This window comes from Tachypleus tridentatus, chromosome 1 (assembly GCF_004210375.1).
Source record: "Tachypleus tridentatus isolate NWPU-2018 chromosome 1, ASM421037v1, whole genome shotgun sequence".
NCBI classification, from domain to species: domain Eukaryota; kingdom Metazoa; phylum Arthropoda; class Merostomata; order Xiphosura; family Limulidae; genus Tachypleus; species Tachypleus tridentatus.
Genome location: NC_134825.1, coordinates 119103595 through 119127679, shown reverse-complemented (window position 1 = coordinate 119127679; position 24085 = coordinate 119103595).

The window sequence follows — 24085 nt, the reverse complement described above, 5'->3', positions numbered from 1 at the left end:
TAAGTTTGTCCGATGTTAGCTTTTAATAATTGTTAAGTTTGTCCGATGTTAGCTCTTTTTCTATGTTTAATAATTGTTAAGTTTGTCCGATGTTAGCTCTTTTCTATGTTTAATAATTGTTAAGTTTGTCCGATGTTAGCTCTTTTCTATGTTTAATAATTGTTAAGTTTGTCCGATGTTAGCTCTTTTCTATGTTTAATAATTGTTAAGTTTGTCCGATGTTAGCTCTTTTCTATGTTTAATAATTGTTAAGTTTGTCCGATGTTAGCTCTTTTCTATGTTTAATAATTGTTAAGTTTGTCCGATGTTAGCTCTTTTCTATGTTTAATAATTTGTCCGATGTTAGCTCTTTTCTATGTTTAATAATTGTTAAGTTTGTCCGATGTTAGCTCTTTTCTATGTTTAATAATTGTTAAGTTTGTCCGATGTTAGCTCTTTCTATGTTTAATAATTGTTAAGTTTGTCCGATGTTAGCTCTTTTCTATGTTTAATAATTGTTAAGTTTGTCCGATGTTAGCTCTTTTCTATGTTTAATAATTGTTAAGTTTGTCCGATGTTAGCTCTTTTCTATGTTTAATAATTGTTAAGTTTGTCCGATGTTAGCTCTTTTCTATGTTTAATAATTGTTAAGTTTGTCCGATGTTAGCTCTTTTCTATGTTTAATAATTGTTAAGTTTGTCCGATGTTAGCTCTTTTCTATGTTTAATAATTGTTAAGTTTGTCCGATGTTAGCTCTTTTCTATGTTTAATAATTGTTAAGTTTGTCCGATGTTAGCTCTTTTCTATGTTTAATAATTGTTAAGTTTGTCCGATGTTAGCTCTTTTCTATGTTTAATAATTGTTAAGTTTGTCCGATGTTAGCTCTTTTCTATGTTTAATAATTGTTAAGTTTGTCCGATGTTAGCTCTTTTCTATGTTTAATAATTGTTAAGTTTGTCCGATGTTAGCTCTTTTCTATGTTTAATAATTGTTAAGTTTGTCCGATGTTAGCTCTTTTCTATGTTTAATAATTGTTAAGTTTGTCCGATGTTAGCTCTTTTGTCTATGTTTAATAATTGTTAAGTTTGTCCGATGTTAGCTCTTTTCTATGTTTAATAATTGTTAAGTTTGTCCGATGTTAGCTCTTTTCTATGTTTAATAATTGTTAAGTTTGTCCGATGTTAGCTCTTTTCTATGTTTAATAATTGTTAAGTTTGTCCGATGTTAGCTCTTTTCTATGTTTAATAATTGTTAAGTTTGTCCGATGTTAGCTCTTTTCTATGTTTAATAATTGTTAAGTTTGTCCGATGTTAGCTCTTTTCTATGTTTAATAATTGTTAAGTTTGTCCGATGTTAGCTCTTTTCTATGTTTAATAATTGTTAAGTTTGTCCGATGTTAGCTCTTTTCTATGTTTAATAATTGTTAAGTTTGTCCGATGTTAGCTCTTTTCTATGTTTAATAATTGTTAAGTTTGTCCGATGTTAGCTCTTTTCTATGTTTAATAATTGTTAAGTTTGTCCGATGTTAGCTCTTTTCTATGTTTAATAATTGTTAAGTTTGTCCGATGTTAGCTCTTTTCTATGTTTAATAATTGTTAAGTTTGTCCGATGTTAGCTCTTTTCTATGTTTAATAATTGTTAAGTTTGTCCGATGTTAGCTCTTTTCTATGTTTAATAATTGTTAAGTTTGTCCGATGTTAGCTCTTTTCTATGTTTAATAATTGTTAAGTTTGTCCGATGTTAGCTCTTTTCTATGTTTAATAATTGTTAAGTTTGTCCGATGTTAGCTCTTTTCTATGTTTAATAATTGTTAAGTTTGTCCGTTAGCTGTTTAATAATTGCTCTGTTAGCTCTTTTCTATGTTTAATAATTGTTAAGTTTGTCCGATGTTAGCTCTTTTCTATGTTTAATAATTGTTAAGTTTGTCCGATGTTAGCTCTTTTCTATGTTTAATAATTGTTAAGTTTGTCCGATGTTAGCTCTTTTCTATGTTTAATAATTGTTAAGTTTGTCCGATGTTAGCTCTTTTCTATGTTTAATAATTGTTAAGTTTGTCCGATGTTAGCTCTTTTCTATGTTTAATAATTGTTAAGTTTGTCCGATGTTAGCTCTTTTCTATGTTTAATAATTGTTAAGTTTGTCCGATGTTAGCTCTTTTCTATGTTTAATAATTGTTAAGTTTGTCCGATGTTAGCTCTTTTCTATGTTTAATAATTGTTAAGTTTGTCCGATGTTAGCTCTTTTCTATGTTTAATAATTGTTAAGTTTGTCCGATGTTAGCTCTTTTCTATGTTTAATAATTGTTAAGTTTGTCCGATGTTAGCTCTTTTCTATGTTTAATAATTGTTAAGTTTGTCCGATGTTAGCTCTTTTCTATGTTTAATAATTGTTAAGTTTGTCCGATGTTAGCTCTTTTCTATGTTTAATAATTGTTAAGTTTGTCCGATGTTAGCTCTTTTCTATGTTTAATAATTGTTAAGTTTGTCCGATGTTAGCTCTTTTCTATGTTTAATAATTGTTAAGTTTGTCCGATGTTAGCTTTTTGTTAGCTCTTTTCTATGTTTAATAATTGTTAAGTTTGTCCGATGTTAGCTCTTTTCTATGTTTAATAATTGTTAAGTTTGTCCGATGTTAGCTCTTTTCTATGTTTAATAATTGTTAAGTTTGTCCGATGTTAGCTCTTTTCTATGTTTAATAATTGTTAAGTTTGTCCGATGTTAGCTCTTTTCTATGTTTAATAATTGTTAAGTTTGTCCGATGTTAGCTCTTTTCTATGTTTAATAATTGTTAAGTTTGTCCGATGTTAGCTCTTTTCTATGTTTAATAATTGTTAAGTTTGTCCGATGTTAGCTCTTTTCTATGTTTAATAATTGTTAAGTTTGTCCGATGTTAGCTCTTTTCTATGTTTAATAATTGTTAAGTTTGTCCGATGTTAGCTCTTTTCTATGTTTAATAATTGTTAAGTTTGTCCGATGTTAGCTCTTTTCTATGTTTAATAATTGTTAAGTTTGTCCGATGTTAGCTCTTTTCTATGTTTAATAATTGTTAAGTTTGTCCGATGTTAGCTCTTTTCTATGTTTAATAATTGTTAAGTTTGTCCGATGTTAGCTCTTTTCTATGTTTAATAATTGTTAAGTTTGTCCGATGTTAGCTCTTTTCTATGTTTAATAATTGTTAAGTTTGTCCGATGTTAGCTCTTTTCTATGTTTAATAATTGTTAAGTTTGTCCGATGTTAGCTCTTTTCTATGTTTAATAATTGTTAAGTTTGTCCGATGTTAGCTCTTTTCTATGTTTAATAATTGTTAAGTTTGTCCGATGTTAGCTCTTTTCTATGTTTAATAATTGTTAAGTTTGTCCGATGTTAGCTCTTTTCTATGTTTAATAATTGTTAAGTTTGTCCGATGTTAGCTCTTTTCTATGTTTAATAATTGTTAAGTTTGTCCGATGTTAGCTCTTTTCTATGTTTAATAATTGTTAAGTTTGTCCGATGTTAGCTCTTTTCTATGTTTAATAATTGTTAAGTTTGTCCGATGTTAGCTCTTTTCTATGTTTAATAATTGTTAAGTTTGTCCGATGTTAGCTCTTTTCTATGTTTAATAATAATTGTTAAGTTTGTCCGATGTTAGCTCTTTTCTATGTTTAATAATTGTTAAGTTTGTCCGATGTTAGCTCTTTTCTATGTTTAATAATTGTTAAGTTTGTCCGATGTTAGCTCTTTTCTATGTTTAATAATTGTTAAGTTTGTCCGATGTTAGCTCTTTTCTATGTTTAATAATTGTTAAGTTTGTCCGATGTTAGCTCTTTTCTATGTTTAATAATTGTTAAGTTTGTCCGATGTTAGCTCTTTTCTATGTTTAATAATTGTTAAGTTTGTCCGATGTTAGCTCTTTTCTATGTTTAATAATTGTTAAGTTTGTCCGATGTTAGCTCTTTTCTATGTTTAATAATTGTTAAGTTTGTCCGATGTTAGCTCTTTTCTATGTTTAATAATTGTTAAGTTTGTCCGATGTTAGCTCCTTTCTATGTTTAATAATTGTTAAGTTTGTCCGGTGTTAGCTCTTTTCTATGTTTAATAATTGTTAAGTTTGTCCGATGTTAGCTCTTTGTATGTTTAATAATTGTTAAGTTTGTCCGATGTTAGCTCTTTTCTATGTTTAATAATTGTTAAGTTTGTCCGATGTTAGCTCTTTTCTATGTTTAATAATTGTTAAGTTTGTCCGATGTTAGCTCTTTTCTATGTTTAATAATTGTTAAGTTTGTCCGATGTTAGCTCTTTTCTATGTTTAATAATTGTTAAGTTTGTCCGATGTTAGCTCTTTTCTATGTTTAATAATTGTTAAGTTTGTCCGATGTTAGCTCTTTTCTATGTTTAATAATTGTTAAGTTTGTCCGATGTTAGCTCTTTTCTATGTTTAATAATTGTTAAGTTTGTCCGATGTTAGCTCTTTTCTATGTTTAATAATTGTTAAGTTTGTCCGATGTTAGCTCTTTTCTATGTTTAATAATTGTTAAGTTTGTCCGATGTTAGCTCTTTTCTATGTTTAATAATTGTTAAGTTTGTCCGATGTTAGCTCTTTTCTATGTTTAATAATTGTTAAGTTTGTCCGATGTTAGCTCTTTTCTATGTTTAATAATTGTTAAGTTTGTCCGATGTTAGCTCTTTTCTATGTTTAATAATTGTTAAGTTTGTCCGATGTTAGCTCTTTTCTATGTTTAATAATTGTTAAGTTTGTCCGATGTTAGCTCTTTTCTATGTTTAATAATTGTTAAGTTTGTCCGATGTTAGCTCTTTTCTATGTTTAATAATTGTTAAGTTTGTCCGATGTTAGCTCTTTTCTATGTTTAATAATTGTTAAGTTTGTCCGATGTTAGCTCTTTTCTATGTTTAATAATTGTTAAGTTTGTCCGATGTTAGCTCTTTTCTATGTTTAATAATTGTTAAGTTTGTCCGATGTTAGCTCTTTTCTATGTTTAATAATTGTTAAGTTTGTCCGATGTTAGCTCTTTTCTATGTTTAATAATTGTTAAGTTTGTCCGATGTTAGCTCTTTTCTATGTTTAATAATTGTTAAGTTTGTCCGATGTTAGCTCTTTTCTATGTTTAATAATTGTTAAGTTTGTCCGATGTTAGCTCTTTTCTATGTTTAATAATTGTTAAGTTTGTCCGATGTTAGCTCTTTTCTATGTTTAATAATTGTTAAGTTTGTCCGATGTTAGCTCTTTTCTATGTTTAATAATTGTTAAGTTTGTCCGATGTTAGCTCTTTTCTATGTTTAATAATTGTTAAGTTTGTCCGATGTTAGCTCTTTTCTATGTTTAATAATTGTTAAGTTTGTCCGATGTTAGCTCTTTTCTATGTTTAATAATTGTTAAGTTTGTCCGATGTTAGCTCTTTTCTATGTTTAATAATTGTTAAGTTTGTCCGATGTTAGCTCTTTTCTATGTTTAATAATTGTTAAGTTTGTCCGATGTTAGCTCTTTTCTATGTTTAATAATTGTTAAGTTTGTCCGATGTTAGCTCTTTTCTATGTTTAATAATTGTTAAGTTTGTCCGATGTTAGCTCTTTTCTATGTTTAATAATTGTTAAGTTTGTCCGATGTTAGCTCTTTTCTATGTTTAATAATTGTTAAGTTTGTCCGATGTGTTTAATAATTGTTAAGTTTGTCCGATGTTAGTTTAATAATTGTTAAGTTTGTCCGATGTTAGCTCTTTTCTATGTTTAATAATTGTTAAGTTTGTCCGATGTTAGCTCTTTTCTATGTTTAATAATTGTTAAGTTTGTCCGATGTTAGCTCTTTTCTATGTTTAATAATTGTTAAGTTTGTCCGATGTTAGCTCTTTTCTATGTTTAATAATTGTTAAGTTTGTCCGATGTTAGCTCTTTTCTATGTTTAATAATTGTTAAGTTTGTCCGATGTTAGCTCTTTTCTATGTTTAATAATTGTTAAGTTTGTCCGATGTTAGCTCTTTTCTATGTTTAATAATTGTTAAGTTTGTCCGATGTTAGCTCTTTTCTATGTTTAATAATTGTTAAGTTTGTCCGATGTTAGCTCTTTTCTATGTTTAATAATTGTTAAGTTTGTCCGTTTAATGTTAGCCGATCTTTTTTTGTCCGATGTTAGCTATGTTTAATAATTGTTAAGTTTGTCCGATGTTAGCTCTTTTCTATGTTTAATAATTGTTAAGTTTGTCCGATGTTAGCTCTTTTCTATGTTTAATAATTGTTAAGTTTGTCCGATGTTAGCTCTTTTCTATGTTTAATAATTGTTAAGTTTGTCCGATGTTAGCTCTTTTCTATGTTTAATAATTGTTAAGTTTGTCCGATGTTAGCTCTTTTCTATGTTTAATAATTGTTAAGTTTGTCCGATGTTAGCTCTTTTCTATGTTTAATAATTGTTAAGTTTGTCCGATGTTAGCTCTTTTCTATGTTTAATAATTGTTAAGTTTGTCCGATGTTAGCTCTTTTCTATGTTTAATAATTGTTAAGTTTGTCCGATGTTAGCTCTTTTCTATGTTTAATAATTGTTAAGTTTGTCCGATGTTAGCTCTTTTCTATGTTTAATAATTGTTAAGTTTGTCCGATGTTAGCTCTTTTCTATGTTTAATAATTGTTAAGTTTGTCCGATGTTAGCTCTTTTAATAATTGTTAAGTTTGTCCGATGTTAGCTCTTGTTTAATAATTAAGCTTGTCCGATGTTAGCTCTCTTTTCTATGTTTAATAATTGTTAAGTTTGTCCGATGTTAGCTCTTTTCTATGTTTAATAATTGTTAAGTTTGTCCGATGTTAGCTCTTTTCTATGTTTAATAATTGTTAAGTTTGTCCGATGTTAGCTCTTTTCTATGTTTAATAATTGTTAAGTTTGTCCGATGTTAGCTCTTTTCTATGTTTAATAATTGTTAAGTTTGTCCGATGTTAGCTCTTTTCTATGTTTAATAATTGTTAAGTTTGTCCGATGTTAGCTCTTTTCTATGTTTAATAATTGTTAAGTTTGTCCGATGTTAGCTCTTTTCTATGTTTAATAATTGTTAAGTTTGTCCGATGTTAGCTCTTTTCTATGTTTAATAATTGTTAAGTTTGTCCGATGTTAGCTCTTTTCTATGTTTAATAATTGTTAAGTTTGTCCGATGTTAGCTCTTTTCTATGTTTAATAATTGTTAAGTTTGTCCGATGTTAGCTCTTTTCTATGTTTAATAATTGTTAAGTTTGTCCGATGTTAGCTCTTTTCTATGTTTAATAATTGTTAAGTTTGTCCGATGTTAGCTCTTTTCTATGTTTAATAATTGTTAAGTTTGTCCGATGTTAGCTCTTTTCTATGTTTAATAATTGTTAAGTTTGTCCGATGTTAGCTCTTTTCTATGTTTAATAATTGTTAAGTTTGTCCGATGTTAGCTCTTTTCTATGTTTAATAATTGTTAAGTTTGTCCGATGTTAGCTCTTTTCTATGTTTAATAATTGTTAAGTTTGTCCGATGTTAGTTAGCTCTATGTTTAATAATTGTTAAGTTTGTCCGATGTTAGCTCTTTTCTATGTTTAATAATTGTTAAGTTTGTCCGATGTTAGCTCTTTTCTATGTTTAATTGTTAAGTTTGTCCGATGTTAGCTCTTTTCTATGTTTAATAATTGTTAAGTTTGTCCGATGTTAGCTCTTTTCTATGTTTAATAATTGTTAAGTTTGTCCGATGTTAGCTCTTTTCTATGTTTAATAATTGTTAAGTTTGTCCGATGTTAGCTCTTTTGTATGTTTAATAATTGTTAAGTTTGTCCGATGTTAGCTCTTTTCTATGTTTAATAATTGTTAAGTTTGTCCGATGTTAGCTCTTTTCTATGTTTAATAATTGTTAAGTTTGTCCGATGTTAGCTCTTTTCTATGTTTAATAATTGTTAAGTTTGTCCGATGTTAGCTCTTTTCTATGTTTAATAATTGTTAAGTTTGTCCGATGTTAGCTCTTTTCTATGTTTAATAATTGTTAAGTTTGTCCGATGTTAGCTCTTTTCTATGTTTAATAATTGTTAAGTTTGTCCGATGTTAGCTCTTTTCTATGTTTAATAATTGTTAAGTTTGTCCGATGTTAGCTCTTTTCTATGTTTAATAATTGTTAAGTTTGTCCGATGTTAGCTCTTTTCTATGTTTAATAATTGTTAAGTTTGTCCGATGTTAGCTCTTTTCTATGTTTAATAATTGTTAAGTTTGTCCGATGTTAGCTCTTTTCTATGTTTAATAATTGTTAAGTTTGTCCGATGTTAGCCGATGTTAGCTTTTTCTATGTTTAATAATTGCTAAGTTTGTCCGATGTTAGCTCTTTTCTATGTTTAATAATTGTTAAGTTTGTCCGATGTTAGCTCTTTTCTATGTTTAATAATTGTTAAGTTTGTCCGATGTTAGCTCTTTTCTATGTTTAATAATTGTTAAGTTTGTCCGATGTTAGCTCTTTTCTATGTTTAATAATTGTTAAGTTTGTCCGATGTTAGCTCTTTTCTATGTTTAATAATTGTTAAGTTTGTCCGATGTTAGCTCTTTTCTATGTTTAATAATTGTTAAGTTTGTCCGATGTTAGCTCTTTTCTATGTTTAATAATTGTTAAGTTTGTCCGATGTTAGCTCTTTTCTATGTTTAATAATTGTTAAGTTTGTCCGATGTTAGCTCTTTTCTATGTTTAATAATTGTTAAGTTTGTCCGATGTTAGCTCTTTTCTATGTTTAATAATTGTTAAGTTTGTCCGATGTTAGCTCTTTTCTATGTTTAATAATTGTTAAGTTTGTCCGATGTTAGCTCTTTTCTATGTTTAATAATTGTTAAGTTTGTCCGATGTTAGCTCTTTTCTATGTTTAATAATTGTTAAGTTTGTCCGATGTTAGCTCTTTTCTATGTTTAATAATTGTTAAGTTTGTCCGATGTTAGCTCTTTTCTATGTTTAATAATTGTTAAGTTTGTCCGATGTTAGCTCTTTTCTATGTTTAATAATTGTTAAGTTTGTCCGATGTTAGCTCTTTTCTATGTTTAATAATTGTTAAGTTTGTCCGATGTTAGCTCTTTTCTATGTTTAATAATTGTTAAGTTTGTCCGATGTTAGCTCTTTTCTATGTTTAATAATTGTTAAGTTTGTCCGATGTTAGCTCTTTTCTATGTTTAATAATTGTTAAGTTTGTCCGATGTTAGCTCTTTTCTATGTTTAATAATTGTTAAGTTTGTCCGATGTTAGCTCTTTTCTATGTTTAATAATTGTTAAGTTTGTCCGATGTTAGCTCTTTTCTATGTTTAATAATTGTTAAGTTTGTCCGATGTTAGCTCTTTTCTATGTTTAATAATTGTTAAGTTTGTCCGATGTTAGCTCTTTTCTATGTTTAATAATTGTTAAGTTTGTCCGATGTTAGCTCTTTTCTATGTTTAATAATTGTTAAGTTTGTCCGATGTTAGCTCTTTTCTATGTTTAATAATTGTTAAGTTTGTCCGATGTTAGCTCTTTGTCCGATGTTTAATAATTGTTAATAATTGTTTTTGTCCGATGTTAGCTCTTTTCTATGTTTAATAATTGTTAAGTTTGTCCGATGTTAGCTCTTTTCTATGTTTAATAATTGTTAAGTTTGTCCGATGTTAGCTCTTTTCTATGTTTAATAATTGTTAAGTTTGTCCGATGTTAGCTCTTTTCTATGTTTAATAATTGTTAAGTTTGTCCGATGTTAGCTCTTTTCTATGTTTAATAATTGTTAAGTTTGTCCGATGTTAGCTCTTTTCTATGTTTAATAATTGTTAAGTTTGTCCGATGTTAGCTCTTTTCTATGTTTAATAATTGTTAAGTTTGTCCGATGTTAGCTCTTTTCTATGTTTAATAATTGTTAAGTTTGTCCGATGTTAGCTCTTTTCTATGTTTAATAATTGTTAAGTTTGTCCGATGTTAGCTCTTTTCTATGTTTAATAATTGTTAAGTTTGTCCGATGTTAGCTCTTTTCTATGTTTAATAATTGTTAAGTTTGTCCGATGTTAGCTCTTTTCTATGTTTAATAATTGTTAAGTTTGTCCGATGTTAGCTCTTTTCTATGTTTAATAATTGTTAAGTTTGTCCGATGTTAGCTCTTTTCTATGTTTAATAATTGTTAAGTTTGTCCGATGTTAGCTCTTTTCTATGTTTAATAATTGTTAAGTTTGTCCGATGTTAGCTCTTTTCTATGTTTAATAATTGTTTTGTCCGAAGCTCTTTTCTATGTTTAATAATTGTTAAGTTTGTCCGATGTTAGCTCTTTTCTATGTTTAATAATTGTTAAGTTTGTCCGATGTTAGCTCTTTTCTATGTTTAATAATTGTTAAGTTTGTCCGATGTTAGCTCTTTTCTATGTTTAATAATTGTTAAGTTTGTCCGATGTTAGCTCTTTTCTATGTTTAATAATTGTTAAGTTTGTCCGATGTTAGCTCTTTTCTATGTTTAATAATTGTTAAGTTTGTCCGATGTTAGCTCTTTTCTATGTTTAATAATTGTTAAGTTTGTCCGATGTTAGCTCTTTTCTATGTTTAATAATTGTTAAGTTTGTCCGATGTTAGCTCTTTTCTATGTTTAATAATTGTTAAGTTTGTCCGATGTTAGCTCTTTTCTATGTTTAATAATTGTTAAGTTTGTCCGATGTTAGCTCTTTTCTATGTTTAATAATTGTTAAGTTTGTCCGATGTTAGCTCTTTTCTATGTTTAATAATTGTTAAGTTTGTCCGATGTTAGCTCTTTTCTATGTTTAATAATTGTTAAGTTTGTCCGATGTTAGCTCTTTTCTATGTTTAATAATTGTTAAGTTTGTCCGATGTTAGCTCTTTTCTATGTTTAATAATTGTTAAGTTTGTCCGATGTTAGCTCTTTTCTATGTTTAATAATTGTTAAGTTTGTCCGATGTTAGCTCTTTTCTATGTTTAATAATTGTTAAGTTTGTCCGATGTTAGCTCTTTTCTATGTTTAATAATTGTTAAGTTTGTCCGATGTTAGCTCTTTTCTATGTTTAATAATTGTTAAGTTTGTCCGATGTTAGCTCTTTTCTATGTTTAATAATTGTTAAGTTTGTCCGATGTTAGCTCTTTTCTATGTTTAATAATTGTTAAGTTTGTCCGATGTTAGCTCTTTTCTATGTTTAATAATTTAGTTTGTCCGATGTTAGCTCTTTTCTATGTTTAATAATTGTTAAGTTTGTCCGATGTTAGCTCTTTTCTATGTTTAATAATTGTTAAGTTTGTCCGATGTTAGCTCTTTTCTATGTTTAATAATTGTTAAGTTTGTCCGATGTTAGCTCTTTTCTATGTTTAATAATTGTTAAGTTTGTCCGATGTTAGCTCTTTTCTATGTTTAATAATTGTTAAGTTTGTCCGATGTTAGCTCTTTTCTATGTTTAATAATTGTTAAGTTTGTCCGATGTTAGCTCTTTTCTATGTTTAATAATTGTTAAGTTTGTCCGATGTTAGCTCTTTTCTATGTTTAATAATTGTTAAGTTTGTCCGATGTTAGCTCTTTTCTATGTTTAATAATTGTTAAGTTTGTCCGATGTTAGCTCTTTTCTATGTTTAATAATTGTTAAGTTTGTCCGATGTTAGCTCTTTTCTATGTTTAATAATTGTTAAGTTTGTCCGATGTTAGCTCTTTTCTATGTTTAATAATTGTTAAGTTTGTCCGATGTTAGCTCTTTTCTATGTTTAATAATTGTTAAGTTTAATAATTGTTAAGTTTGTCCGATGTTAGCTCTTTTGTATGTTTAATAATTGTTAAGTTTGTCCGATGTTAGCTCTTTTCTATGTTTAATAATTGTTAAGTTTGTCCGATGTTAGCTCTTTTCTATGTTTAATAATTGTTAAGTTTGTCCGATGTTAGCTCTTTTCTATGTTTAATAATTGTTAAGTTTGTCCGATGTTAGCTCTTTTCTATGTTTAATAATTGTTAAGTTTGTCCGATGTTAGCTCTTTTCTATGTTTAATAATTGTTAAGTTTGTCCGATGTTAGCTCTTTTCTATGTTTAATAATTGTTAAGTTTGTCCGATGTTAGCTCTTTCTATGTTTAATAATTGTTAAGTTTGTCCGATGTTAGCTCTTTTCTATGTTTAATAATTGTTAAGTTTGTCCGATGTTAGCTCTTTTCTATGTTTAATAATTGTTAAGTTTGTCCGATGTTAGCTCTTTTCTATGTTTAATAATTGTTAAGTTTGTCCGATGTTAGCTCTTTTCTATGTTTAATAATTGTTAAGTTTGTCCGATGTTAGCTCTTTTCTATGTTTAATAATTGTTAAGTTTGTCCGATGTTAGCTCTTTTCTATGTTTAATAATTGTTAAGTTTGTCCGATGTTAGCTCTTTTCTATGTTTAATAATTGTTAAGTTTGTCCGATGTTAGCTCTATGTTTAATAATTGTTAAGTTTGTCCGATGTTAGCTCTGTTTAAAAATTGTTAAGTTTGTCTATGTTTAATAATTGTTAAGTTTGTCCGATGTTAGCTCTTTTCTATGTTTAATAATTGTTAAGTTTGTCCGATGTTAGCTCTTTTCTATGTTTAATAATTGTTAAGTTTGTCCGATGTTAGCTCTTTTCTATGTTTAATAATTGTTAAGTTTGTCCGATGTTAGCTCTTTTCTATGTTTAATAATTGTTAAGTTTGTCCGATGTTAGCTCTTTTCTATGTTTAATAATTGTTAAGTTTGTCCGATGTTAGCTCTTTTCTATGTTTAATAATTGTTAAGTTTGTCCGATGTTAGCTCTTTTCTATGTTTAATAATTGTTAAGTTTGTCCGATGTTAGCTCTTTTCTATGTTTAATAATTGTTAAGTTTGTCCGATGTTAGCTCTTTTCTATGTTTAATAATTGTTAAGTTTGTCCGATGTTAGCTCTTTTCTATGTTTAATAATTGTTAAGTTTGTCCGATGTTAGCTCTTTTCTATGTTTAATAATTGTTAAGTTTGTCCGATGTTAGCTCTTTTCTATGTTTAATAATTGTTAAGTTTGTCCGATGTTAGCTCTTTTCTATGTTTAATAATTTGTTAAGTTTGTCCGATGTTAGCTCTTTTCTATGTTTAATAATTGTTAAGTTTGTCCGATGTTAGCTCTTTTCTATGTTTAATAATTGTTAAGTTTGTCCGATGTTAGCTCTTTTCTATGTTTAATAATTGTTAAGTTTGTCCGATGTTAGCTCTTTTCTATGTTTAATAATTGTTAAGTTTGTCCGATGTTAGCTCTTTTCTATGTTTAATAATTGTTAAGTTTGTCCGATGTTAGCTCTTTTCTATGTTTAATAATTGTTAAGTTTGTCCGTCCGTTAGCTCTTTTCTATGTTTAATAATTGTTAAGTTTGTCCGATGTTAGCTCTTTTCTATGTTTAATAATTGTTAAGTTTGTCCGATGTTAGCTCTTTTCTATGTTTAATAATTGTTAAGTTTGTCCGATGTTAGCTCTTTTCTATGTTTAATAATTGTTAAGTTTGTCCGATGTTAGCTCTTTTCTATGTTTAATAATTGTTAAGTTTGTCCGATGTTAGCTCTTTTCTATGTTTAATAATTGTTAAGTTTGTCCGATGTTAGCTCTTTTCTATGTTTAATAATTGTTAAGTTTGTCCGATGTTAGCTCTTTTCTATGTTTAATAATTGTTAAGTTTGTCCGATGTTAGCTCTTTTCTATGTTTAATAATTGTTAAGTTTGTCCGATGTTAGCTCTTTTCTATGTTTAATAATTGTTAAGTTTGTCCGATGTTAGCTCTTTTCTATGTTTAATAATTGTTAAGTTTGTCCGATGTTAGCTCTTTTCTATGTTTAATAATTGTTAAGTTTGTCCGATGTTAGCTCTTTTCTATGTTTAATAATTGTTAAGTTTGTCCGATGTTAGCTCTTTTCTATGTTTAATAATTGTTAAGTTTGTCCGATGTTAGCTCTTTTCTATGTTTAATAATTGTTAAGTTTGTCCGATGTTAGCTCTTTTCTATGTTTAATAATTGTTAAGTTTGTCCGATGTTAGCTCTTTTCTATGTTTAATAATTGTTAAGTTTGTCCGATGTTAGCTCTTTTCTATGTTTAATAATTGTTAAGTTTGTCCGATGTTAGCTCTTTTCTATGTTTAATAATTGTTAAGTTTGTCCGATGTTAGCTCTTTTCTATGTTTAATAATTGTTAAGTTTGTCCGATGTTAGCTCTTTTCTATGTTTAATAATTGTTAAGTTTGTCCGATGTTAGCTCTTTTCTATGTTTAATAATTGTTAAGTTTGTCCGATGTTAGCTCTTTTCTATGTTTAATAATTGTTAAGTTTGTCCGATGTTAGCTCTTTTCTATGTTTAATAATTGTTAAGTTTGTCCGATGTTAGCTCTTTTCTATGTTTAATAATTGTTAAGTTTGTCCGATGTTAGCTCTTTTCTATGTTTAATAATTGTTAAGTTTGTCCGATGTTAGCTCTTTTCTATGTTTAATAATTGTTAAGTTTGTCCGATGTTAGCTCTTTTCTATGTTTAATAATTGTTAAGTTTGTCCGATGTTAGCTCTTTTCTATGTTTAATAATTGTTAAGTTTGTCCGATGTTAGCTCTTTTCTATGTTTAATAATTGTTAAGTTTGTCCGATGTTAGCTCTTTTCTATGTTTAATAATTGTTAAGTTTGTCCGATGTTAGCTCTTTTCTATGTTTAATAATTGTTAAGTTTGTCCGATGTTAGCTCTTTTCTATGTTTAATAATTGTTAAGTTTGTCCGATGTTAGCTCTTTTCTATGTTTAATAATTGTTAAGTTTGTCCGATGTTAGCTCTTTTCTATGTTTAATAATTGTTAAGTTTGTCCGATGTTAGCTCTTTTCTATGTTTAATAATTGTTAAGTTTGTCCGATGTTAGCTCTTTTATGTTTAATAATTTTAATAATTGTTAAGTTTGTCCGATGTTAGCTCTTTTCTATGTTTAATAATTGTTAAGTTTGTCCGATGTTAGCTCTTTTCTATGTTTAATAATTGTTAAGTTTGTCCGATTAGTTAGCTTAATAATTTCTATGTTTAATAATTGTTAAGTTTGTCCGATGTTAGCTCTTTTCTATGTTTAATAATTGTTAAGTTTGTCCGATGTTAGCTCTTTTCTATGTTTAATAATTGTTAAGTTTGTCCGATGTTAGCTCTTTTCTATGTTTAATAATTGTTAAGTTTGTCCGATGTTAGCTCTTTTTAATATGTTTAATAATTGTTAAGTTTGTCCGATGTTAGCTCTTTTCTATGTTTAATAATTGTTAAGTTTGTCCGATGTTAGCTCTTTTCTATGTTTAATAATTGTTAAGTTTGTCCGATGTTAGCTCTTTTCTATGTTTAATAATTGTTAAGTTTGTCCGATGTTAGCTCTTTTCTATGTTTAATAATTGTTAAGTTTGTCCGATGTTAGCTCTTTTCTATGTTTAATAATTGTTAAGTTTGTCCGATGTTAGCTCTTTTCTATGTTTAATAATTGTTAAGTTTGTCCGATGTTAGCTCTTTTCTATGTTTAATAATTGTTAAGTTTGTCCGATGTTAGCTCTTTTCTATGTTTAATAATTGTTAAGTTTGTCCGATGTTAGCTCTTTTCTATGTTTAATAATTGTTAAGTTTGTCCGATGTTAGCTCTTTTCTATGTTTAATAATTGTTAAGTTTGTCCGATGTTAGCTCTTTTCTATGTTTAATAATTGTTAAGTTTGTCCGATGTTAGCTCTTTTCTATGTTTAATAATTGTTAAGTTTGTCCGATGTTAGCTCTTTTCTATGTTTAATAATTGTTAAGTTTGTCCGATGTTAGCTCTTTTCTATGTTTAATAATTGTTAAGTTTGTCCGATGTTAGCTCTTTTCTATGTTTAATAATTGTTAAGTTTGTCCGATGTTAGCTCTTTTCTATGTTTAATAATTGTTAAGTTTGTCCGATGTTAGCTCTTTTCTATGTTTAATAATTGTTAAGTTTGTCCGATGTTAGCTCTTTTCTATGTTTAATAATTGTTAAGTTTGTCCGATGTTAGCTCTTTTCTATGTTTAATAATTGTTAAGTTTGTCCGATGTTAGCTCTTTTCTATGTTTAATAATTGTTAAGTTTGTCCGCTGTTAGCTCTTTTCTATGTTTAATAATTGTTAAGTTTGTCCGATGTTAGCTCTTTTCTATGTTTAATAATTGTTAAGTTTGTCCGATGTTAGCTCTTTTTTCTATGTTTAATAATTGTTAAGTTTGTCCGATGTTAGCTCTTTTCTATGTTTAATAATTGTTAAGTTTGTCCGATGTTAGCTCTTTTCTATGTTTAATAATTGTTAAGTTTGTCCGATGTTAGCTCTTTTCTATGTTTAATAATTGTTAAGTTTGTCCGATGTTAGCTCTTTTCTATGTTTAATAATTGTTAAGTTTGTCCGATGTTAGCTCTTTTCTATGTTTAATAATTGTTAAGTTTGTCCGATGTTAGTTAGTTTAATAATTGTTAAGTTTGTCCGATGTTAGCTCTTTTCTATGTTTAATAATTGTTAAGTTTGTCCGATGTTAGCTCTTTTCTATGTTTAATAATTGTTAAGTTTGTCCGATGTTAGCTCTTTTCTATGTTTAATAATTGTTAAGTTTGTCCGATGTTAGCTCTTTTCTATGTTTAATAATTGTTAAGTTTGTCCGATGTTAGCTCTTTTCTATGTTTAATAATTGTTAAGTTTGTCCGATGTTAGCTCTTTTCTATGTTTAATAATTGTTAAGTTTGTCCGATGTTAGCTCTTTTCTATGTTTAATAATTGTTAAGTTTGTCCGATGTTAGCTCTTTTCTATGTTTAATAATTGTTAAGTTTGTCCGATGTTAGCTCTTTTCTATGTTTAATAATTGTTAAGTTTGTCCGATGTTAGCTCTTTTCTATGTTTAATAATTGTTAAGTTTGTCCGATGTTAGCTCTTTTCTATGTTTAATAATTGTTAAGTTTGTCCGATGTTAGCTCTTTTCTATGTTTAATAATTGTTAAGTTTGTCCGATGTTAGCTCTTTTCTATGTTTAATAATTGTTAAGTTTGTCCGATGTTAGCTCTTTTCTATGTTTAATAATTGTTAAGTTTGTCCGATGTTAGCTCTTTTCTATGTTTAATAATTGTTAAGTTTGTCCGATGTTAGCTCTTTTCTATGTTTAATAATTGTTAAGTTTGTCCGATGTTAGCTCTTTTCTATGTTTAATAATTGTTAAGTTTGTCCGATGTTAGCTCTTTTCTATGTTTAATAATTGTTAAGTTTGTCCGATGTTAGCTCTTTTCTATGTTTAATAATTGTTAAGTTTGTCCGATGTTAGCTCTTTTCTATGTTTAATAATTGTTAAGTTTGTCCGATGTTAGCTCTTTTCTATGTTTATTGTTGTCCCCATGTCTTAACATCAACCGCTACTCTCTTACACTAACTTCATAGAAATGTCACATTCATTATATGGATAGAATATAAAACCTCAGAAATAAAATTAATCTATTAGACAGCCTACATGTACTATCTATTTATCACTAACTTAGTCATAAAAAGCTTTATTTGATCTTATATTATGTTCTTTCTTAGAAAACATGCTTTCTATGGACGTAGAGTCTTTTAGAACTAATAAAATACTTCTACTAAGACCCAGTCGGATGTCACAAAGTAATCACATTGGGATCAAATGTTTCCTAGGCGTAAATTAATACCAGTACGCAACCTGGACAGCGTAATTTATTCTTAACAATGACATTATGTATCGATTACCTTGATAAATAATTTAGCTAATTCAGTGAAGGTGAATCTGACAATCCATGCCGCTAACAATCGGGACTCGATAAACACAGTGGACACACAGCAGAGACTATTCTGTAACGTTATACTTAACGACAAATATATTGTAAATGTCCAGGAACTAATTACGAAAATCTAAAACAGTTTCTTAATAAGAGCCCAAAATATTAAACATTTTAAACAGTTGTTTTAAACACTATAAATTTCCTGCTTCTGTTGTGAATTGTAGCTAGCCACTCCTACTATAGTCTACTATTTCTATTATTTTACGTTCAGTACAAGGTCAGGTCAGCAGAAAAAAAATGCTTACATTTACCTTAAAGGGGGTCGTTATTACCTGTCGGTCAATCCCACTATCCGTTGGGAAAAGCGCAGCCCAAGAGTTGGGAATGGATGGTGATAACTAGCTGCATTTCCTCTAGCCTTGTACTCCAAAATTAGGTACGCAGATAGCGCTCGTGCAACTTTGCGAGAAATTCGATTTAAATCCAATTTGCATATTCGCGTAATATGGTGTTTTCGTAATTTGTTAACCACCACACCATTATCCATCTCTTTGTTACGCCTCTGTTATCATAAAATATATTTCTCTACTAATTACTTTTTTAAAATAACAAACGTAGCAGTAACTTTTCTTGAACTTTCTGTTTAACACAGATACACATTTTTGTTTATCTTTTTGTTAAAGAATTATCTTCAAGCAGGACAAGGGTTACACGTGCACAACCACCTGTAAATTTGAACCAATAGCATAGACGCAAAGCAACTAGCTATCTAACAATATCCATTGCCAACTCTTGGGCTATACTTATTTAGTTGAACAGCTAGATTTCACCGTCAATTATTTCTAACATCCACAACTTCAAAGAGATCTGAAGCGCATTTGTTTCGTAAATAGTTGTGACCTACCATTAGCGAATAAATGCACCCTATAATTAACTTCTTAAGACATATAATCAGCAGTCAGAACGTTCACAATCACACGTTGATATATTATGTCGTAAACTGTACGGTTGGATGTGAGAAGCTTTTCACTGCACCAATCAAAATTTGAAAAAAATATATATATAACTGGTCCCTCTAGAACAATTTCCATGAAACAGAAGAAAGTTAGGGCTATATATACACTATTCTAGAATATTTTTTCCGTCCACTTGACAATTGTTCATTTTTCAAGTTTATAGTGCATGTAGTATAGAACATATACATTACATTAAGCGTATCTTTTAGGATTTAGTCCACGTCAAAACAGGAACGACACTACAGAACACAAGAACTGGTAACAGTAATTATAACCGTAAAAAAAACCCAAAAAAACTGGTGAAACCAACAACCTAACATTTATAATAAAAAAAATCGGATATCTGTTTTCATATATAACGAGAAAACGAACATTGGAATCTCACGATTCGACTAATATGTGTAATATTTTGTCGTATCTTTATACAGATGGTCTTGTTTGCTTGTTTGTTTTTTTTAATTTTGCGCAAAACTACACGAGGGCTATCTGCGCTAGTCCTCACTAATTTAGCAGTGTAACGCAAGAGGAAGGCAGCTAGTCATCGCCACCTTTTTACCAACTAATAGTGGGATTGACCGTCGTTTTATAACGCCACCACAGCTGGGAGGGCGAACATATTTGGTGCAAAGAGGATTCTAACCCGCGACCCTCCGATTACGAGTCGAGTGCCTTAACCATGCGCAGACGGTTCTTACAAGCGCGAATATTTGATTCTAATATTAAAAGCTTTCAGATTTACTACGACGCCACCAGGGGGCATACCTATAACGAGAACTGATCTAGAATTATATGAATAAATATTTACCTTACGAGAGGGCTCGGCATGGTCACGTGATTAAGTCGCTCGAATCCCGGTCGCACTAAACATACTCGCCCTTTTCAGCCATGGGGGCGTTATAATGTGACGGTCAATCCCGCTATTCGGTGGTAAAAGTGTAGCTCAAAGGTTGTCGCTGGCTGATGATGACTAAGTGACTTCCCTCTTTTCTTACACTGCTAATGTGTGGACGGCGAGACAAACAAGCAAACAAACCTAATGAGAGTCTATAACGTGGCAGGAAAACATTTAAATCAAATATTATAGAAAACGTAATGCAAATATAAACTAAAACAAAAAAATGTCGAAGTAAAGGAAAAATGAATCTTTTGTCAAAATAACGAAATTATATTAATTTATACGTGTCAAAACTAAACCAATAGGAGAAGCAACAGAACAAATATAAAATTTTGCTATTTTATATTAATTAAAATAATTATAACATTACTTTTTTAATTAGATGTCACTATTAATTTCACAATTTTCGTCTAGCCACTTGTTTGTAGTGTTGTGAGAAATGAATTGTATTATTGTGAGAATTTTAAACTTGTGTAAGCAAGAAGAAGGAAGTTAAAAAAGGAAAATTGATTCTTTTAACTCGGAAGTTAATTTATTAATAGAAACAAATCAACACCTATTTCTTGAATGATGTTTGTTTGTTTACCACGCAAAGCTACACGAGGGCTATCTGCGCTAATCGTCCCTGCCTTAGCAGTGTAAGACAAGCGGGAAAGCAGTTAGGCATCTCCACCCACTCCAAACTCATGGCCTGCTCTTTTACCAACGAAGAGCGGGATTGACAGTCACATAATAACGCCCTCCACAACTAAAAGGGTGCGCATGTTTAATGTGATGGGGATTCAAACCCGCAACCTTCAGATTGCGAGCCGAACTTCTTAACCAACTGGCCATGTTTTTGGGTAACGAACTACGAAACATAGGTTGATATTACATCCTTGTTGGCCCGGCATGGCCAAGCGTGTTAAGGCATGCGACTCGTAATCTGAGGGTCGCGGGTTCGCATCCCGGTCGCGCCAAACATGCTCGCCCTTTCAGCCGTGGGGGCGTTATAATGAGACGGTCAATCCCACTATTCGTTGGTAAAAGAGTAGCCCAAGAGTTGGCGGTGGGTGGTGATGACTAGCGGTCATCCCTCTAGTCTTACACTGCTGAAATAAGGACGGCTAGCACAGATAGCCCTCGAGTAGCTTTGTGCAAATTTCAAAAACAAACAGTACATCTTTGTATTTAATATGATTTTTAGCTAAATACTGCAATCTCAAATAAAGTTTCCCGTTAATTTCCAGCGTCATGTAATTTAAATTTTCTTAGCTCACGTTCAATAATAACTAATTTTAATACAAGATATAAAGTTAAATACAGCGTAGAGACGAAATAGTTGTAAGTGTTTTAGAGAGAAATTAGCAGTAAAGCAGGATCGTAGCTTGAATACTTGAATTTATATTGGAGCATTTGATATAAGGAACTTTATGATTGAAAGTACGAAGTAATGTATTGTTTATTGTTCTGAAATGCATTACAAGGAAAATGTGTGTAGCGAATTTAAGTTATTTCATTCAGTTAATCAAGCAATGTAGTTGATGTTTTATATAACAGTGTAGTTTAACAATAAGTACGAGCTCCTATTATTCTCTTCTCAGCTGTAACATTGAACATGAACATATATGATTTGTGTGTGTGTGTGCGTGTGTTTCAATTAATTCGAACTCTAGAGGATGGCTGGTCATCATATGATTTCCTTCTGTCTTTGGCCAAGAGACGGATGAAAACTAACACCCTGTTGGGTATAAGACCCTAAAGGAAATGATATGTCTGTGAAAGGTTTCGGATGCAAGTCGTGTTATTGTTAAAGAGTAGAAAGCAGAAGAAGTAATCCATTAAGAACGAGTGATGTGACACTTAGAGAATCGATCTCTGTAGCTGCTGGTTAAATATAGCTTCGGACAATCAAGCAAGGTAAGACTTTCTGAGGATAGTAGACATCCAAATATAACAATTTAATTGAGAAAAACTATTGGAAAACAGGAATATATTGGATACACAGGTCTTGGAAATGGAAAAAAATCGGTCAGGAGGTATAAATAGTTCCGGTGTAGGTCTAGGCTGTTTTACATAAAAATTATTCCAAGATTATGACTTTTCATAATTTATTTTCTATGACGAAAGTTCGAAGGACGAGAAAGTTAATCAGTTTGATCATAAATGAGACAGGTTCGAATAATGATTTTGTAAGTATAGAAGACAATTAAAAATCACAAGAGGGTAAACAAACAGATTTTGACTCATAGTATTTATATAATTTCCTCACGATAAAAATCCCCATTTTTTGCTATCTTAAATATAACAACTTTAAGATACAGAATCCAAATAGGGATCCTTGACTTAAAGGGATAACATAAACAGTATGTGTTTCATGTGAATTTAATTGTGTACATTCGTAACTTTAACCTACCTGTCTTACTTCTGTAGTTTCTACCTGAATGAGTTTAGTTGAATGAAATACACAGTTGATATATAATACTCTCTCTCTGGCAACAATGACAACTTCTGGATATCATTGCCACAATGTTACCATGAATAATGGTACTGTGTGTACGTTCACTAGGATGTATGGTGATCAATATACCATATGTATTTATACCCTGTAGCTATATGGGAAGTTTGTTAACACTTCACTGAAAGGGCTTTGAACTAAACTGGATAAGTTGTCTATACGTACGCACATGCAATGCATGATGGTTAGCATTAACATATATGTATATGCGTAGTTTGTTATAACCCAAAATAATTCGAAGCAAAAATAAATAAATAAATACATGTTTGGTTTGGTTTGATTTCACGCAAAACTACACGAGGGCTATCTGCGTTAGTCGCCCCTAATTTAGCACTGTAAGACTAGAGGGAAGGCAGCTAATCATCACCACCCACCGCCAACTCTTGGGCTACTCTTTTTTCAATTAATAGTGGGATTGACCATCACATTATAATGCCCCCACGGCTGAACGAGCAAGCATGTTTGGTATGAATGGGATTCGAACCATAGAACTTTGGAATAGGAGTCGAGCGCCTTAACAACCTGGCCATGCCGGGCTTATAAATATATATATAAATATATATGCAGCCTTTATTGTTTGTTTTATGAATACATGCATGCATATATATTTAGTACAAGTGTGTGACAATGTGCTATAACATAATAAACGTGTTTTCTGGTACTTGTTATATTTCTCTCTCTATTTACTTCTCTCTTCTGACCACCATCTTATTGCAGGTGGTCACATAAGATGTTAATTTACATGTTAATAAAATGAGCATGTTAATAATTCTTCACCCCAATCATCCACCTATTTCTAATGGTCTCTGCATCGTAATACTTATACGTCAGTCTTAAAATGCGAGGATTCTAAACCATGCATGGCCTAGCGTGTTAAGGCGTTCGACTCGTAATCTGAGGGTCGCGGGTTCGAATCCCAGTCGCACCAAGCATTGCTCGCCCTTTCAGCCGTGGGGGCGTCATAATGTGACGATCAATCCTACTATTCGTTGGTAAAAGAGTAGTCCAAGAGTTGGCGGTGGGTGGTGATGACTAGCCGCCTTTCCTCTAGTCTTACACTGCTAAATTAGGGACGGCTAGCGCAGATAGCCCTCGAGTAGTGAGATAATTTGGTGGGAAGGGAATTCGAAGAAGTGATCCTCAGATTTCGGGTCATGCACTTTAACCACCTGGCTATGTCAGTCCGTGTGGCAGATGAGTAATATATAAGATGTAAAGGAAAGGAGACAATAATGGTCCTTAAGGCAAACAACAGAGCTTCTTCGAAGGAAACTTTGTGAAAATACTTGAGAAAATGAAGACATTTAACCTGTTCTGTACCGTAGACGAGATAACTCGTCCAAGACGATCAGTAACACAGTGCCACGGACGAGTTCTTTCGTTCTTAGTAATACCTAACTTCAACGCTAGAGGTCAGCACCATATATGCATTTGACCTACTTACAAATTGTTTCACTTTCGATCCAAAATGGTGTCACTAAAATAGTTACAAAATGAAGAAGCATTAGAGTTGCATTGTAGCAGCTGAAATAGTTGGCAGTCAACAGGTTGAGACGATGGAAAAGTAAGATAAAGTTTGAAGATGGAATTTCTATGCCATAAGGAATCAAATACACACTAAAAGTAATAAGAAACACACAAGAACTATATGAAAAGTTGAACGTATGAATGGATGTATTAAGAGAAGTAAATATTTTATAAAAAGGGAAAGTTTGTAAGTTAAGTAGTGTAACATGAACTGGAAGAAAAAGTTGAGTCGAAGTTCAATGATGCATTCAATGATTTTGCTGAAGAGCGTCAGGAAATATAATAGGACAACAAGTCAACAGAAGATGCTGTGGCGTTACGAGGACAAAAATAATGGAGTTATTCCAGAACTGAACAATACATCTTATCCAATTAATAGTCCAGCAGGTTTGGTATACATCAAGTTATCTCAACTGGAATGGAAGCTTACTGAGCATACATCTGTAACAATTTCAACACACAGGTTC